The 17,392-nt window shown below is 41.2% G+C and overlaps 1 long non-coding RNA gene across 2 annotated transcripts in view; it reads left to right on the forward strand.

The window, feature by feature from the left end:
* The first annotated feature begins 1,686 nt into the window (after positions 1 to 1,686).
* LOC140606716 (uncharacterized) overlaps positions 1,687 to 17,392 on the forward strand; it is an 80,672-nt gene continuing 64,966 nt past the window's right edge. Inside the window, exon 1 of one of the 2 annotated variants that reach the window (XR_012009011.1) lies at positions 1,687 to 1,769. This is a non-coding gene — a long non-coding RNA (uncharacterized lncRNA). The remainder of the gene's footprint in view (positions 1,770 to 17,392) is intronic. The other variant, XR_012009010.1, reaches the window with a different exon arrangement.

A 17,392-nucleotide genomic window follows, 5' to 3' on the forward strand; every position in this document is an offset into this window, starting at 1 on the left:
TACTCTCTAACAGCTGCAGCTGTTCTTATGTCCCCTAAGAACATACTTAGGGGAGCACAGAACAAGGTACATAATTTATATGGCCCAGTGTAAAATGAAAATTCGGGACCTTTTTTTCAAAATTATTAAGAATTTCCACACTGCAACAGCAAAGCATTAAAACAAGAGCCAGAGAGGAGCACCTGGGTGGGTCTGTCAGTTAAGCATCTGCTTTCAGCTCAGGTCATGATCTCAGGGTCCTGGGATGGAGCTCCACTTCAGCCTCCATGCTCAGCAGGGAATCTGATTCTTCCTCTTCCACTGATCATCCCCACCCTGCCATCATGTGCACTCTTGTGTGTGCGCTCTCTCTCTGTTTAAATTAAATTAAATTAAATTAAATTATTAAATTAAAAAGTTTAAAAAGTGCCAGATCCTTCTAAGGTCATATGCTCATGAAGCCAACTCTGTGCAGAAAGACTCTGACATAATTAAAAACCCATGAATTAGGATACTAACCAGACCCTCTCACTCCCTTTCCTCCTCTTTCCCCCTCTCAAAACATATGTCCAAAAAGAATAGCTATGATGACAATGGTAGTGTCATCATTGATAAAAATGTGACCCTGTCTTGGGAAAAACTGAGAGCGCTTCCCCTAAGGTCAGGAACAAGACAGGGGTGCCTACTCTCACTACTATTGTCCAGCATAGTACTAGAAGTCCTAGCTTTAGCTATCAGAAAACAAAAAGAAATAACAGGGATCCAAATTGGCATGTAACAGTCAAACTTTCACTCTTCATGGACAAAATGATACTCCCAACCGTTTCCACCAAGTTTACTATTATTCATCCTCACTGTTTGATCAGTGCTCAGGTCCATCTGGGCGATCTGGCTCTTAAATCCTTCAGGTGATTCTGATGCCTGGCAAAGTTTGAGAACCACTGCTAGAAAGTAATGGTAGTAGTGATGTAGGAAGACCTTTCAAATGGTTGGACATCTTAGTTTTGAATGCTTTGTTTTGTCAAGGACATCCCAATGTTAAATCAGATGTTTCATAAGGCAACACAACAGTTCTAACTTTGAAAGAAACCTTGATACTCTGAGACTTATTTAACTGTTAGTTGAAATTTGTTTTTATTTTTGAGGGAGATTTGAACAAGGAAATTGGATAGAAAGAAATGAAATGATCGAAAACATAAAGTGAATGAAATGTTCTGGAGTTAATGAACCCAGAGGAGTGAGGAGTGGAAGGAAAAGCATTTGATTTCCACTTTATTTCTATAAATAGCTAGACAGCCTTGTCTTTCAGGCTCACCTAGGACAGGAAAGATTTCTTTCACTCTTGCCCCAAAGTCATAAGCAGGGCCATTTGTTCTTCATTCAGAACTTCTTGAGAATCTATTACGATAGGTCTGGTATTGTGACAGACAGTGGGGTCTGGAGATGACCAAGGACCTCCATGATGCCAAAGAAGCTGCAGCCTTGTTGGAGAAAGTGATTAATACATCAGCAATTATAAATCACTTTAAGTGTTAATGAAGACTGTGGGGATGCTAAGTAGGGATTCCCAAATGAAACTGGATCGAAGCTTACCTGGAGGTGATCACTTGCCAGTGCAGCCTTCAACCAACCATACAACCAGGAGAAGGGATGTGGGGGATGGCCAGTGCATTCTGAAAATGTAATAATGAATGACTTGCGGATAAGTCACATATAAATCTGAGCATTCTACGTGTACATCTTCAGTGCCTACTATGTGCAACATTGCTCTAGGCCTCAGGGATACTTCAGTAAGCAAAACACACAAAAATTTCTATTATGGAGCTTTATACTAGGTAGAATTGTATCTGAATAGATTGTATTACATCAATCAATTGTATTGATACATTCAATTGTATCTTGTATGTAGAGGAATACAGACAAAGACAATATAAGTTAATGTGATTTATTAGAAAGGTGGATAAATGGGAACTTGGGGTGTGGGCTGGTATAAGAATCCTGTATTGTCATTTTCCACAACAGGAATCTAGATTTTTAATGTCTTAAATTCAATTGTTAAGAAATAGCAGCATAGGGACGCTTGAGTGGTTCAGTTGATTAAGCGGCTGCCTTGGGCTCAGGTCATGATCTCAGGGTCTTGGGATGGAGCCCTGCGTCGCATTGGGCTCCCTGCTCAGAAGGAAGTCTGCTTCTCCCTCTCCTTCTGCTCTCCCCCCTGCTCATGCTCACTCCATCTCTCTCTCTAATAAATAAAATCATAAAAAATAGCAGTATAAATATGTTCTTTAGAAATATACAGGTTAATACCAAAAGAGATAGTTAAAAGATTTTGAAAAGGAAGATTCAGGAGTGAGGAAGACAGAGACTGCTATTGTTTAGTATAGGCCTTGTAGAAATTTAATGTTTCATTCATTCATTCATTCATTCACAAATACTTACAGAAACATTATAAGTGTGTGCCATCCCCTGTTGTGAGCATTTTGTGGTATTTAGAATCAGAGGCAGGGACCAGAAGGAAGAGAACCTGTCAGAGGATGACTGGTGCTATGGGTTCAAATGTAGGGGCCTGGGGTTGTTCTGGAGAGAGTGTGCTTGTGTATGGAGTAATTAAGACTGGCCTCACTGTGAATGACATTTGAATGAAAATGAGAAGTTTGGTGAGAGGGAAGAACTGTGTAGAAATCTGGAGCAGGGAACTTCCAGTGTGGGTAGAGCAGTGGCCCCTCACAACCCAAGCTGATGCTAAGAGGTGGAAAGGTCGAGACCAATGGGAACAGAGACCAGAGGTTAATGTCTATGGTGTGCAAGGAAGGCATTGTCCTTCAAGGACTCTGGCTTTTATTCTGTGTAATACAGGCAGCCAGTGAACTTTGCCTGTGGAGTAATACCCTATTGTCTTTAAAAAGAGACTTATAGACCTCACTCTATAAATATTGATTTTAAATGAACAGAATTGACCATATGCCACTTTTTCTTTACAATCATTTGAGAGGGGAAAGTATTATCAGTGGTAACACACACACACAGATTTGAATGCAAAGAAATGAAAATAAAGCTACAGAACAAACTAGTGATGATTCAGAGCAAGACCCCTAATACCTCCCAAATGGGGCCAGAATCTTAGCATTCTGATAACACAGGCAGAGTCTGAGTAACTGGAGTTGCCTTTCATTCATGCACCCACCCCATCCATCCATCCTTTCTTCCATCCATCTGATCATTAGGAATTCTGAGAGCCTCGTGTCATCCAGGCACAAATGTGAGTAAGCATGTTCTCGCCTAGCTTAGGGCTTGCAGGTGGATGCATATGGAAGCACCTGGAGAAAGTGGCACATAGACGGTATCTGGCCCAGACAGTGGAATATTGTGCAGCAGGCACCATCAGGCAGAGATGGTATTTTCATCACAACAGATTGTTATGTGGTACTGAAGCAGCAGCTTTCACATTGCTTCGAAATATGCCTTCCAAGCCTATTCACAGCCTTTGCCTTTATTCCATGATCACCAAGCAATTTTCTGATATCTAATTTCGTTTGCAGGCACATTGATCATGAGACAAGGTGCACAGGATAGTGGTAAAACATCAACAGCACTCTCATTGTAAATGAACAGAGCTTCTCCTGTTAATGGAGTTTATGTGATTCCATTCCCTGAGCTCCTTATCAACCTTGAATGGACTGATAAAATTTCTGAACCTTGAAGTTTGAGGAATGGATCTTTGCCAACAAACGTGCTTTGAATGGCTAAGTGTCTAAAGTGCAGGGGCTCTGGAATGCTCCTCCAGAAATATCCCGTCTGTCTTCCCCACTGTGAGTACAAATGTACAAGTGGATACCTGCAGCTGCAAATGTGATGCTGACAGTCACATAAGGACACAGCACAATAATAACCAGTGCTATATCCCACAAAATGGCCTATCTGAAGAAAAGGCTAAAATATCCCAAACTTCAACATAGAGCTATGCAGAGATCATAGGTGAGGTCTAGATGCAATCTCTAATAGTATGTACATAGCTGATAGTCAATAAATGAATGAATGAATTAGTATAAGGGGTCCAATTTATCTGTTTTAAAGAGGAAGACAATTCTTTGTATTTTTCTTTAAGAACCTTTCCTATTTTTATGGTGTCCACCACCAATTAACATGCATTTTACTATGTTCCTTATTCAACGAAGGAATTTTAATTGCATGTTTCTGTAGGTAAGTGAACATAAAACAATCAATCATTATGTTAGCTTTGTTGTGAGAAAGAACGCAGGACCTGGAGTCAAGAGACAGGATTTTACTCTGTGTTGCTGTGACCACGTTTCTTTACTTTTTCAGGAAATAGTATTACTGAGGATAATATGAATAATTTGGGCTCCAAAGTCTTAAATTCCAAGTTGCAACTTTTTTCCCCCTCAAATATTGATATATTTGTTTGAGAGAGAGAGAGAGAGAGAGCAAGCGAGCATGCATGAGTGGTGAGGGAGGCGGTGAGGGTGGGGGAGGGCAGGGAGAGAAGCAGACTCCTTGATGAGCCGCGAGCCCCCACATAGGCTCACTCTCAACACTTTGAGATCAGGACCGGAACAAAAATCCAGAGCCAGTTGCTTAACCAACTGAACCACCCAGGGGGCCCTCCTCCTTGCAACTTTAAAAGAAGTATTTATTTACCTCTTGCTCCCTCTGCTGGATGATTTGCTTTGTGCTTTGCTCTTATAATGAGTATATTGTGTAGCTGAGATTTTTTTTCTTTTATTTAAAAAAACAGTACAGACTACAAAATAGGAGAATTAAAACTGGGTGATGGGCACTGAGGTGGGCACTTGACGGGATGAGCACTGGGTGTTATTCTATATGTTGGCATATTGAACACCAATAAAAAATAAATTTATAAAAAAAATAAAGGGGAAAGGAGAAAAAAATGAGTGGGAAATATCAGAAAGGGAGACAGAGCATGAAAGACTCCTAACTCTGGGAGACGAACTAAGGGTGGTGGAAGGGGAGGTGGGCAGGGGGTGGGGGTGACTGGGTGACAGGCACTGAGGTGGGCACTTGACGAGATGAGCACTGGGTGTTATTCTATATGTTGGCAAATTGAACACCAATAAAAAATAAATTTATAAAAAAATAAAAAATAAAAATTCCCAAGCTTATATTGAACTATACTTAGACCTTAGAAATCCTTTAACTCGGTGGTTCCTGTCATTAAGCTGCACACTGGCATCTCCACAGAGCTTGACGTCATAGGCTAAGGATATAATTCAGGATTTTACTGTGTTCAGTGTTTTTGTTTTGTTTTGTTTTGTTTTGTCCTGGAGGCTGGCATTTAACTACAGTGTTTTCAAATTTGAGAAACCAGAAGCTATGATTCTAGGGACCATTGCCTTAAATCATCAGGGACATTTTAAGGAATGTATCAAAATATTGAACTAGCTAGCTCAGGGTATGGGTTTCATATTTCTCCTGACTTGATCCTTTGAATAAGTCTATTAGGAAGTTGCCTTCAAGATCCTACCAAGTTCTTTAAAGATTATTGTGTGACTGAGTTGCTGTGCTACCCATCTCCTTTCACTGTTATTTTACTTCAGATAACTCAGATTGCTTCTTATAACTCTTATGGTTTTTGTAGGTAACAGAGCCCTGAAAAATGGGCCCACAGGCATGATTGCCTAGGCTGTGGTTGAGAAATCCAGATCCACATTGATTCTGTTGTGAAACTCAGATATATTGAGTCCATGTTCTAATTTGCTTAATATTCAGACCTTTTATTTTATTTACTTTTATTTTTAATATATTTTTTAAAGATTTTATTTATTTATTCATGATAGACATAGAGAGAGAGGCAGAGACACAGGCAGAGGGAGAAGCAGGCTCCATGCAGTGATTCCGATGTGGGACTCGATCCTGGGACTGCAGGATCGCACCCTGGGCCAAAGGCAGGCGCCAAACCGCTGAGCCACCCAGGGATCCCCTATTCAGACCTTTTAAATGTTGCTTCCCAGATTCTCTTTTTTTCCCAAATCAGAGGTCCCTGCCCTATTCACAGTTGGTCTTTGGCACTGTCTGCATCTGTCCTGGTCCAAGTCCTCATCTGCTCTGGGTCTGCCTGGCACAGTCTCCACTGCAGTCCCACGGTCATGGCCAGGGAGGTTTTTTTTACCTACTGGCCAACGTTCCTGTTCTTGTAGAGCCTCAGAGAGTGAGGCAATGCTGAGATCAGGATTTTTTTTTTTTAAATATCTTTTACAGATTTTGTTTATTTATTTATTTGACAGAGAACACACAAGAAGGGGGAACAGCAAAATGAGAGGCAGAGGGAGAAGCAGGTTCCCCGCTGAGTAGGGAGCCCTACGTGGAGCTGGATCCCAGGACTCTGCTGTGTGAATATTGATCCTTGTCCAACCTGAGAGCCCTGCTCAGAAAAAAGAATATGTTCAGGCCTACGTTGCCTCGATGGTCAGCAGGGGGCGCACTTGCACTGCTCTGAAAAAGGCTACCGCACCCTTTCCGAGGCTCCTGGGGGGAAGGGCGGGAGAACCCAAGCTTGTGAGTCACCATTCTCACCCTTCCCACTCTGTGCAAATTGGCATTTTGCAAAGAACAGCATTGTTCATTGGTGAGCAACAGTTGACCAGTCAACCTGAAAAACATTTGGGAAACTACAACTTTAAAAGTAAAAAACGAAAGACTTCTTTGATATTATTTTTGCCGCAAGCATGAATTACCTGGGGGAAAGAGCAGATGCTTTTCAGTCTCTTAAGTTATTACACCAGCCCTAAATTATTCAGGTATTCTTTAAGTTAGTCGTGTTCAGGTTTAGGAGTGTGCAAAGGGTCAGAAGCGATCTCAACTGTCAGGAAGGTTGCCTCCTTTTCCTGGCAGACATATGTTGTTAGAGTTGGGCCTGTTTCTGCTGTAATTTCAACTCATTTTCTCCTGGCCTAATGTCTACAGATGAGGCTGGCAGATTTTCTTCTGTAAGGGCCAGATGGTAAATATTTTAAGCTTCGTGGGCCAGAGAAAAACTCAGTTGTAATCACTCAGCTCTGCTGCTGTCCCCCAAAGCAGCCTTATACAATATGTAAACAAGTGGGTGTGGCTGTGTACTAATGAGACTTTATTTATAACTTGGCCAACCTATAGGCATCTATAGATACTTTAAAACGAGTTCATATCTTTCATATATCTGTTATTTTACATTCTTCTAAGTGCAAACTCTTCTAATGAACAAGAGAATAATTAGGATTTTTTTAAAAAAACGTTTTATTTAAATTCCAGTTCATTAACATACACTGTAATATCAGTTTCAGGAACAAGAGAATAATCAAATCCGAATGCCTGCTGTCTGGTTCTACTCCTGTTTAGAATTGATGCCTGGTCCCCCTTACAACATTCGTGAACAGTGTTCATTGCCCTCTACTTGGAAAGCTTAGATTTGTTTTTCCTGTAAGCAAGGCAGTGCCCCAAAGAGCAGAGAAGGTGATAAAAGTCCACAGAATTTTGTAAGAAGATAATACAATAATTTAGAAACCAGCAATGCTGGATTCATGAACTCTTAATCTTTTCATCTGTCACACCATTTAATCCATATTTTAAAAAGAAAGATGCCACAGTATAAAATAACAGGAACCAACTGGCCTGAAAGATCCCAGGAAAATCTGGTTTAAGGTTTTTCTAGGAGTTGAGCCAAGAACATTTTTCTTTCTGCCTTTTGATCCGTTGAAAGATACACAAGCTACTGGGATGCTTTGAGGACACCGATGCCAATATGGAAATAAACTCTGACAAGTTGTTTTGCGGAGGGAGCCAGCACTCAGAGAAGGGATCATTGTAAGGTTAGGAACTGGAGCTTTTGGGTCTACTGCCTTATCTCAAACCCATCCTTGTACTCTTTCTGTGAATGGATTCTGTCTCTCTCGAGTTTGAGGTAGAGAGGTAACAGGATTGCTGCCTGGGATCTCAGTCCTCTTCACCTCTGCTTAAGCTCCCCCTGCCCCTCCTGGCTTCAGATAGTGGAGGCTACCTACCTGTCTCCCTCCCTGTAAAGAAACCTTCATCAGGAGCCACTACAGAGGGGAAGCTGGAGGGCATGAAGAGCTGAGAAGCTTTTATATCAAGATGACTTTATGTAAATACATAAATGTCAGAGGTTACTTCAAGGCACTGACACAAAGCTGGAGGCAGGAAATGAGTATCTGAGAAGCCTCCAAGCTTCCCCCTCTCGTGGGATCCACACCAGCACAGGAGCACTTTCTAGGTATCTTTTGGATCCTTTAAGTGGTAGAGCCACTTAGAAAGTTTTATTTCTAGAGGATTATGGGAATGGGCTCTGAATTCCCCCCCTTACATGCTTCTGGTGGGTGAGGTGGGGGAGGGCCCAATTCCAAACACTACCAGGAAGAAACTGGCACAGCATATTTGTGTATCAAAGGCTTGAACTCAGCTCCTGACCCTACCCTCCATCATTCCCCCACTTCAGGTCTTCTGTGGGTTCCTCCCAACCCACCTGCCCATTGTCTGGGCCCCATATGGGTGTCTGACATGCCCAGAGGTGCAGGCTCCCAGTTTCCTTCTGCCAGTTGCTGGAAGACATTGCAGGCACCTTTCTGGAGGCTGTGGTTTTAACCCTTTGTGGGCTGTAAAAATAGTTAGCAGGCCTGTGGTTGTCCCTGGAGGACTTATTTCTGCTTCCTATGTTGGAGGAGAGAACAGACTCTGGACATCTACTATTTGAAGACAGCCTCAGTATGGTCTGAACAGAATCTAGTCCCAGTCACTCTGAGCTCTGGCTGGCCCAGGAACAGTGTGGCTGGGGTGGAAGAGGGAAGACTTGAGTGCTGTCATCTCTCCCTTGCCTATTGGCCCTAGGTGCATTCATACTAGAGGTGGGGGCAAAGGAGGAAGACAGATGATGATGCCTTGTCTCCTGTGCAGAGGCTTCTTCCAGAATTTCTAACCACCTAACATTGTAGAGGGAAGAAGAGAGTGGCAGAGTGTGAAATGGAATTACCCATGTCTACATACCATGGCTCAGCGCCTTGTCCATGCAGTAATGATTAAAAGTGCTACCTCCTCCCCCAGAGCTGCCAGCCCATAGGTATGTAACCCCTCCCAACTCAGCATTGTAGCAAGTGTAGTTTGTAAACTTTTAGGTGATCATTATCCTTGTGTGTATGCTAGCCTATTCTTTGAATAACTGAAAGAGAAATACATTTAGATTTTCCATGGCTTCCCCAAACAGTTGAATTAATGAGTTTTCTTGGAATGCCCTTTTTTGGTCTGCCAGCTGATTATTATTTTCAGAGGACACTAATGACAACCCAGGCGTGATGTCTACAAAGCCCTACATTAAGGCAGCTTGCATTGCAAACCTGCCATTCAGGTAATGACTGCTGCCCTCTGGAAAAACAAGCTGGGCCTCATGAAGGAAGGCCATGTGGATACTTGAGAAGGGTGTGAGGCCCAGTCATAGGTGTTGACTTGTTGGAAATGGGCAGAAGGGTCATGGATGATTTTAAGAAGTTTTTGTTGAGTGCGGAAGAAAATTTCAAGAGGACAGAAAGAGCTTTACTGGAGAGACATTCTTTCTTTTTGTTTCTCAACTCAATTTCCTTATCATAACAGCAGCAAACGTGTAATTATTATGACTACTTACTATGATTATGGGTGACAGGAATTACAGTTGGGCAAAGGGACGGTTTTGTATATTTTAATTTCCTTCTCAGAAGTTCTGACTTCATGAACTTCCTTATTTTGTCTTCCTAATAGTGCCTGGTTTCATAGTAGACATATGTTAGAAGCTTAATAAATACTTCCTGACTGGTTCTTAGTTCCAGCTCATACATGAATTTCTTGAAAACAAAGAATGATAAAAATTTTTATTTTTTTAATAATAAATTTATTTTTTATTGGTGTTCAATTTGCCAACATACAGAATAACACCGAGTGCTCATCCTGTCAAGTGCCCCCCTCATTGCCCGTCACCCATTCACCCCCACCCCCGCACTCTCCTCCCCTTCCACCACCCCTAGTTCGTTTCCCAGAGTTAGGAGTCTTTATGTTCTGTCTCCCTTTCTGATATTTCCTACCCATTTCTTCTCTCTTCCCTTCTATTCTCTTTCACTATTATTTATATTCCCCAAATGAATGAGAACATATAATGTTTGTCCTTCTCCGATTTGGCTCATTTCACTCAGCATAATACCCTCCAGTTCCATCCATGTTGAAGCAAATGGTGGGTATTTGTTATTTCTAATGGCTGAGTAATATTCCACTGTATACATAAACCACATCTTCTTTATCCAAAGAATGATAAAATTAATAACAATAATGAAAGCATCCAGTTCAAACTGGTTTAGGCTTTTTTAAAAAAGATTTTATTTATTTATTCATGAGAGACACAGAGAGAGAGGCACAGATACAGACAGAGGGAGAAACAGCCTCCCTGAAGAGAGCCTGATGTGGGTCTAAATCCCAGGACCCCGGGATCACGACCTGAGCTGAAGGCAGATGCTCAACTGCTGAGCCACCCAGGCATCCCAGAATCTGCAATTTTAATTATATATATATATATATATATATATAAGCATATTAAAATTTCAGAAGCACTGATATACATATAAGACTTGGGATTAGATGTTGACCCCAAATAACTGCTTCCCAGAATGTTGGAAATGATAAATAGAAAATTTCACAATATGCTTTTGTGATGACACTCTAGATAAAATATTTCCAATTAATGACTCTCGAACATATTTTGTGTAACTATGGCTCATCCATCATTACCATCTTCTCTTAGTCCTTTTTCTTGCTTAGTCTCTGACTGTATGGGAGAGATAACTTTGGTAGAAGTGAGTGTAAGATCTAACTGGACAGACTAAGAGGTGGGGTCCTCTAAGTTTTGGAACTTGATAAGCCCTTTCTTGGTATTGACCTCTATGTACAGAGGATTGAATGCTTTGATGTTTGGATAATGGGAGAGTAGCTTTTAGTCATAAAAGTCTATCCCTCTCTAGTGTGTATTTCTGACTCTTTTGTATTCTAGTATAATGTACATTCAGATTTCATGGTACATTCTGGACTCTTACCTTATATAAAAAACATCAGTGGGGATCTCTGGGTGGCCCAGCAGTTTGGCACCTGCCTTAAGCCCAGGGCATGATCTTGGAGACCCGGGATCAAGTCCCACATCGGGCTTTCTGCATGGAGCCTGCTTCTCCCTCTGCCTGTGTCTCTGCCTCTCTCTCTCTGTCCAAGTAAAATCTTAAAAAAAAAAAAATCTGCAAGAGTTCATCAAAACATGTTGCCTGCATTAAAGTTTTATATAACTCTTTAGCAACCATTTTTTGACTTTGCGTGATACAATAAAAAGATCAAGTACACTGGGTACAAATTCTGGTTCTACCATTTTTAGCTATATGACCATTAGTTCATTTAGCCCCAATTTCCTCAGCCTAGAATGAGGCTAATACTACCTTGCTGGGTTGTGACAAGTGTTAAATGAAATTGTGAATGCAAAGGTCACAATTTTTATTATTGTTAAAATAAGAATAGTTGTTAAAATTTCTTCTAATACATGTGTGTACATATGTCACACTCATGAGTTTACATTGTGTATGCATACCTAAAAATTAGTATAAATTGACATATAGTCTTTATTCAATGACTCATAATTTTATTAGATGGTTTCTAATTTAAATTTTAAATAGAAGTTTTGGTGCATAGGACAGTCCATGTACCAGTATAACAAACACATACACAAACACATATACTCAGAGTTCTTCAGTAAAACTCCTAAGTCTGTTTATATTAGATCATGAAGTATGTCAGAAGCACTGTCATCTTTTCCTTTTTGCATGATCTCACTGCAAATATATTTTAGAAATTCTAATCCTCTTCAGAAGGAAGGTGACATATAGATGTTGTGATAGAATAAATGAGATGGGGATGAGTCACCCACATGGGAATGATCTCAGTCATGTAGTAAGGCAGAGAAACCGATGTTGTTATGGTACACAAATAACCAACAGAACACTTCAGAGGGTATATATAAACACCCAAAATCCTGAAAGTATTTATTGATATGAGAGTATAGCATAGTAAAGCATATCTAGAACAAATGGACAATATATAAGGGTCTTAATGACTTAAAAACTTAAACATTATAACTAAGAGCTACCTGATAATTATGATCATTTTAACCCATAAAAGGCCTTATAGTTTCTAGGTGAAGGAGAACTTCACTTACCTATATTGAAAACAGATCAGCAGTGAAGTTTTTTATCTGTGTGATACTGTTAGCATATTTATAGAGAAGCTGTTAATGTCCCTGGAATCAGGAACTTAAAGACAAAAGGAACCAAAAGTCAAAAGGAATCAAAACTCAATGAGAAGAAGAAGGAGAATTTACCTGGGCATCCCAGCATGCTCGAGTGAAGAGCAGGGGATGTCTCTCCATTCTGGGTTGGAGTTATAGTGCTTGGTCCTCATTTGTGAAGAGGCAGGGAGGAGAGCTCTAAACAAACATACATGGCTTTACTCCCTGCTGTCTCTGAAGAGTGAGGATCTTGACTTTTCTCTTGGATACTTTGGTGCTTCATCTATGGTTATTGGACCAGGACTTCCACAGAGATCCATTTCACTGTTAAAATGACTGAAATCCTGGTTGAAAGGTTTGGTGGGAGACTTTTCTTTTTAATAGGCTTAAACCAGCTATTGTCACTGAGCAAATAATAGACTCTTATTTTAAATACTCTATTTTGTTATCCATGGTTATATGAAAAACTATTCCCAAACTTACTAGCTTAAAACAACCACTATTTTATTTGTTCATAGTTTTGTGGATCAGAATTTCAGATTCAGAATGTCGGGGATGGCTTATCTCTGCTCCATGATGCCTGGGGCCTCAGCCTGTTTGGCTTAAATGGCTGGGAACTGGCTGCAATGGCTAGAACAGAGTCATGTGTCTGGAACTTCAGTTATGGCTGTTGGCTGGATTCCTCAGTTTTCCATGTGGCCTCTCTGTTAGGCTAGCTTAGACTTCCTCACAGCAGGGTAGGCTCAGAGTAAATGAACTTCTCATATGGCAGCTGGCTTCCTAGAGGGAACATTCTAAGAAGATATAAGCCCCAGTGTGTAAGCATTTATTAAGCTTCTGCTGGTGTCTTGCTTGCTGATGTTTTGTTGGCAAAATCAAGTCATTTGGTCAAGCTCAGAGTCTATGTGGGAAAGACTACAGAAAGGCTTGAGACCTGGTGGTGTGGGTTCACTGGGGCTACCAGTATCTACTACAGAAAGAAAATTTTGCTATTAATTAGTATCCATTTTCTATTGTGAAAGGATAGATAAGTGTATATTCAACTATGGTACAGAATTGCTTTATGTACATAAAATGTATTTTTAGAGTTACTTTTAATCCCAAAGAAATGATATGTTATATCATTTGACACAATGTAAACTTTAAAAAATCTCTAGTCTGGTAAAAATGAACTCTATTTACAAGCATTGGTTGGAAGCTCTTATTTTTCTATTAGCTGTCATTAATTCTTATGAGAATATTAAACTATTAGTAATATGGAAAATATACAAACAAATACAGAAGTACTTACCGAAGCTCCTGAAGTGGTAGGTTCTCAAATTTGGGTATATGTTGTAATAAGTTGGGGATCTTTCAACATATTGATGCCTGGTCCCAACTTTCAAAAACCACTATTTAATTGACCTATAATGCAGCCTGGCCATTAGAATCTTTAAATCTGCCCTGGAGATCCTGAAATGCAGCCAAGTTTGAGAACATCTGCTCTAAAGAAACTTTCTTGGACCTCTTTCTCTTACCATATTTTCCTATAGTCCTTTATCCCTTCTCAACTTTATAATCTCTGCCCCAACATACAATTGCTATATTCCTCAATAATGAATTTTTATAAGTTTAGTTCCCAATTTTACACATCATTAACAGGGTAGGTGTCAAAAAACATTAATGGAAAAATAAACATTTACTAAAGGCATGCATTTGATTGGATGAACACATATTAAGGGGATCTATCCACTCAACCATGTTATGGTACTATTGGACAATATGTTGCCATAAATATTAAATTCCAAAGTAATATTTTACATTTCTCTGGGTTAGCCAACTATGTGTTTAGTTTGGTCTTAGGTAATGGAATAGGTGCCATTTACTTAGAGTGTTTCTGGAATGAAAACAGTGTAACTCATTACCAAGTCCTTTATGTGGTTTGGGTGTGTATTGGTCAAAACCAAATACAAATGAAAACTTCTGTGGTTAGTAACTCATCTAAACATGCAGGCACTAATCAATTTGTAATGGGTATTTTGAAATATTTTTGGGCTGATTTAGATACAGAGGAGAAGTTATTCTATGTTGCCTAGCACACAATTGTCTTTTTTAAAAAATATTTATTTATTTATTTATTTATTTATTTATTTATTTATTTGAGAGAGAGAGAGACAGAGTAGGGGCAGGGGTAGAGGAAGAAGAAAAGGGAGAGAATCTCCAGCAGAGTCCCTGCTGAGTATGGAGCCTGATGCAGGGCTTGATCTCATGATCCTGGGATCATAACCTGTGCTGAAACCAAGAGTTGGACGCTCATCCAGCTGAGCCACCAAGGTGCCCCACAATTGTCTTTTTATTCAGGCAAATGGTTTCATTTTCCTACTTGTCACTACTTGGTGAAATAGAGATGGTATGGCCTAAAAAAATTTATATATTGAAATCCCACCCCCCACAGGTGATGGTTTTAGTAGGTGAGGCATTTGGGAGGTGCTTAGGTCATGAGGGTAGAGCCCTTATGAATGAGTTTTCTTACAAAAGAGACCCCAGGATCTCCCTGACCTCTTCTGCCATTTGAGTGCACAAACTATGAATCAGGACAAGGGCCTTTACCAGAATACCAAGCTGGTGCCTAGATTTTTTTGAAGTTCCCAGCCATCAGAGCTGTGAGAAATAAGTTTCTGTTGCTTATAAGCCACTCAGTGTGTGATATGGATTAAGGTAAGAGCAAATTAATTCTTTATTAATAGGGTGACCAACTACTTCAGTTTGCCTGGGACTGAGGGGTTTCCTGGGCACACTGGGAATTGGTTACCTTAATTGATATGGTGAAAATTAATAAGACTTTAAGGATATTTTAGCCCCTTGAATGAAAAATTATTCATATGTTATGATTTCCTATTACTAAATCATATATAAATTATGATGGTAAGTGAAGACTAATGATTATTTTCTGGGATTAGTATTATAACTTTCCCTCCAGCTTATCACTTTTTTTTGAATATACTTCAAAAAATTTTCCTAGCCATGCTCAAACTTCACCTTGAGAATATTTAATGCATAATTTCTAGATTTTAAGAAAAAGGTAATGTCTAAAGTTGCAGAATGAATTGGTGCTAAAGTGGAAAAAATTTATTTATTTTTTTTTTAAAGAGTGAGGCTTTATTTTTTTTTTTTATTTATTTATGACAGTCACACACAGAGAGAGAGAGAGGCAGAGACACAGGCAGAGGGAGAAGCAGGCTCCATGCACCGAGAGCCCGACGTGGGATTTGATCCCGGGTCTCCAGGATCGCGCCCTGGGCCAAAGGCAGGCGCCAAACCGCCGCGCCACCCAGGGATCCCCCAAAAATTTAATTTTTAAACCTACCTTGAGACTCTAGTACCCTATTAACATAAGGAAGCTCTTGTAGTAAGATGAAATAGAAAAAGAGAGGGGGACGGAGCAAGATGGTGGAGGAGTAGGGTCCCCAAGTCACCTGTCCCCACCAACTTACCTAGTTAACTTTCAAACCATCCTGAAAACCTACAAATTTGACCTGAGATTTAAAGAGAGAACAGCCAGAATGCCACAAAGAGAAGGGTTTTCGCTTCTAACAAGGTAGGAAGGCCGAAAAAAAAAAAAAAAAAAAAAGAATCAAGGGGGGAAGGGGCCTGAGAGGAGCCGGGCTAAGGCCGCCAGCGAAAGCCTCTGGTCCAGGAGAGCCCAGCCCCGAAGAAGCAGGAACTTTAAAAAATCCCCGCCGGATTCTTCCTGGACGGAAAGGTGCTTAGCAGGGAAATTGGGCAGATTTGCCAGAGGGGCAGTGGAGCCTCCAGGTTCCCGGGGTCACTAACAGAGGAAGTGCACCCAGGGGAAGGCGCACCACCCACCGCCGGCTGATCTTGGTAAAGGGCTGGAGCGCGTGCTTGGCGGGGCCTCGGGGAGAAGCTGGTGGGTAGGCGGGGGCTCCTGCGGAGGGTCTGCACCCTGCTGCCTTTGGAAGCCACCCTCTCACCCCTCCCAGAATGCGATTCCAGCAGCACAGGTTCCAGATCCAGATCCCAGGGCGCTTAGCAGACACAGCCCAGAATCCTGTGCTGCCCCTGGGACAGGTGGAGGCGGGGAGGGCACAGGACAGCAAGGACTCTCCTGCTGCCAGGTGCCCCCAAGCTGTGCAGATCAGCACCCCTGCCCCAGAAGCACCTGGGCCAGTGTGGACTGGGAGATGCAGTAGTAACTACGGGAAGCCGACTCCAGGGCTGGAGACCTGGCCGCCGCCAGTGGTGGTGCTCCTCCTTTTGTCACCCTGTGCCTGGGAGGGGTGGGGCCGTCAGGGAACAGGGGCCACATGGCGTCAACAGGGGGCAGGGCAGCACCCTCAGGTGCACACACCTGAGAATCAGCACAGCAGCCCCTGCCCCAGAAGACCAGCTGGAAGGACAGGGGAAGAGCAAGTTCTGGACCAAGCAGCGCTGGAAAGCACCAGGGGAAGTCGAGAGATTTACAGTATATAGAACCAGAGGGTACCCCTCCTATTTCTTTTTCTTCCTTTTTCCAGTATAACTCGTTTTTATATCAGACTGTAAATTTCCAATTTTTTTCTCTTTTCCCACCTTAACTACAATATTTTACCACCTCTTCATTTTTAAGATTCTTCCTTTTTGACTTTCGTATTTCTACAATGACAGGTCCTAGATATTTTTTCCACTTCTAGATTCCCTTCGACATGCTCAACTTAATTTTGGGAGATATACAAGATATGTGTGTGTGTGTGTGTGTGTGTGTGTGTTTTGTTTTCTCTGCCTCATTTTGTTCTACAATGGTGGAAGTTAATACCTTCAAAAACATGACCAGTATGCACCCAGAAACAAGTGGTATACCATGCTGGTTCATTCTGTGAGATTCCTCATTCCCATTCTTCCCCCCTCCTTTATCTCATTTATGTTTGGTGGTCAAGATTGGGGCCTTCTACAGTATTTCTAGTTTATATAAATTTGGGACTGAGCATCTTCGAACATACAGAACTTAATATACTCAGAACCAAGAGGATCACCCTCTAGAACCTTCAGGTAGACTACATTCTCCCTCCACTACAACTTCTTCAACACCACCATCTTCCAGCCCTCCCCCTTTTTTCTTCTCCCTTTTTTCTT

Source organism: Canis lupus, chromosome 16, assembly GCF_048164855.1.
Source record: "Canis lupus baileyi chromosome 16, mCanLup2.hap1, whole genome shotgun sequence".
NCBI lineage: Eukaryota > Metazoa > Chordata > Mammalia > Carnivora > Canidae > Canis > Canis lupus.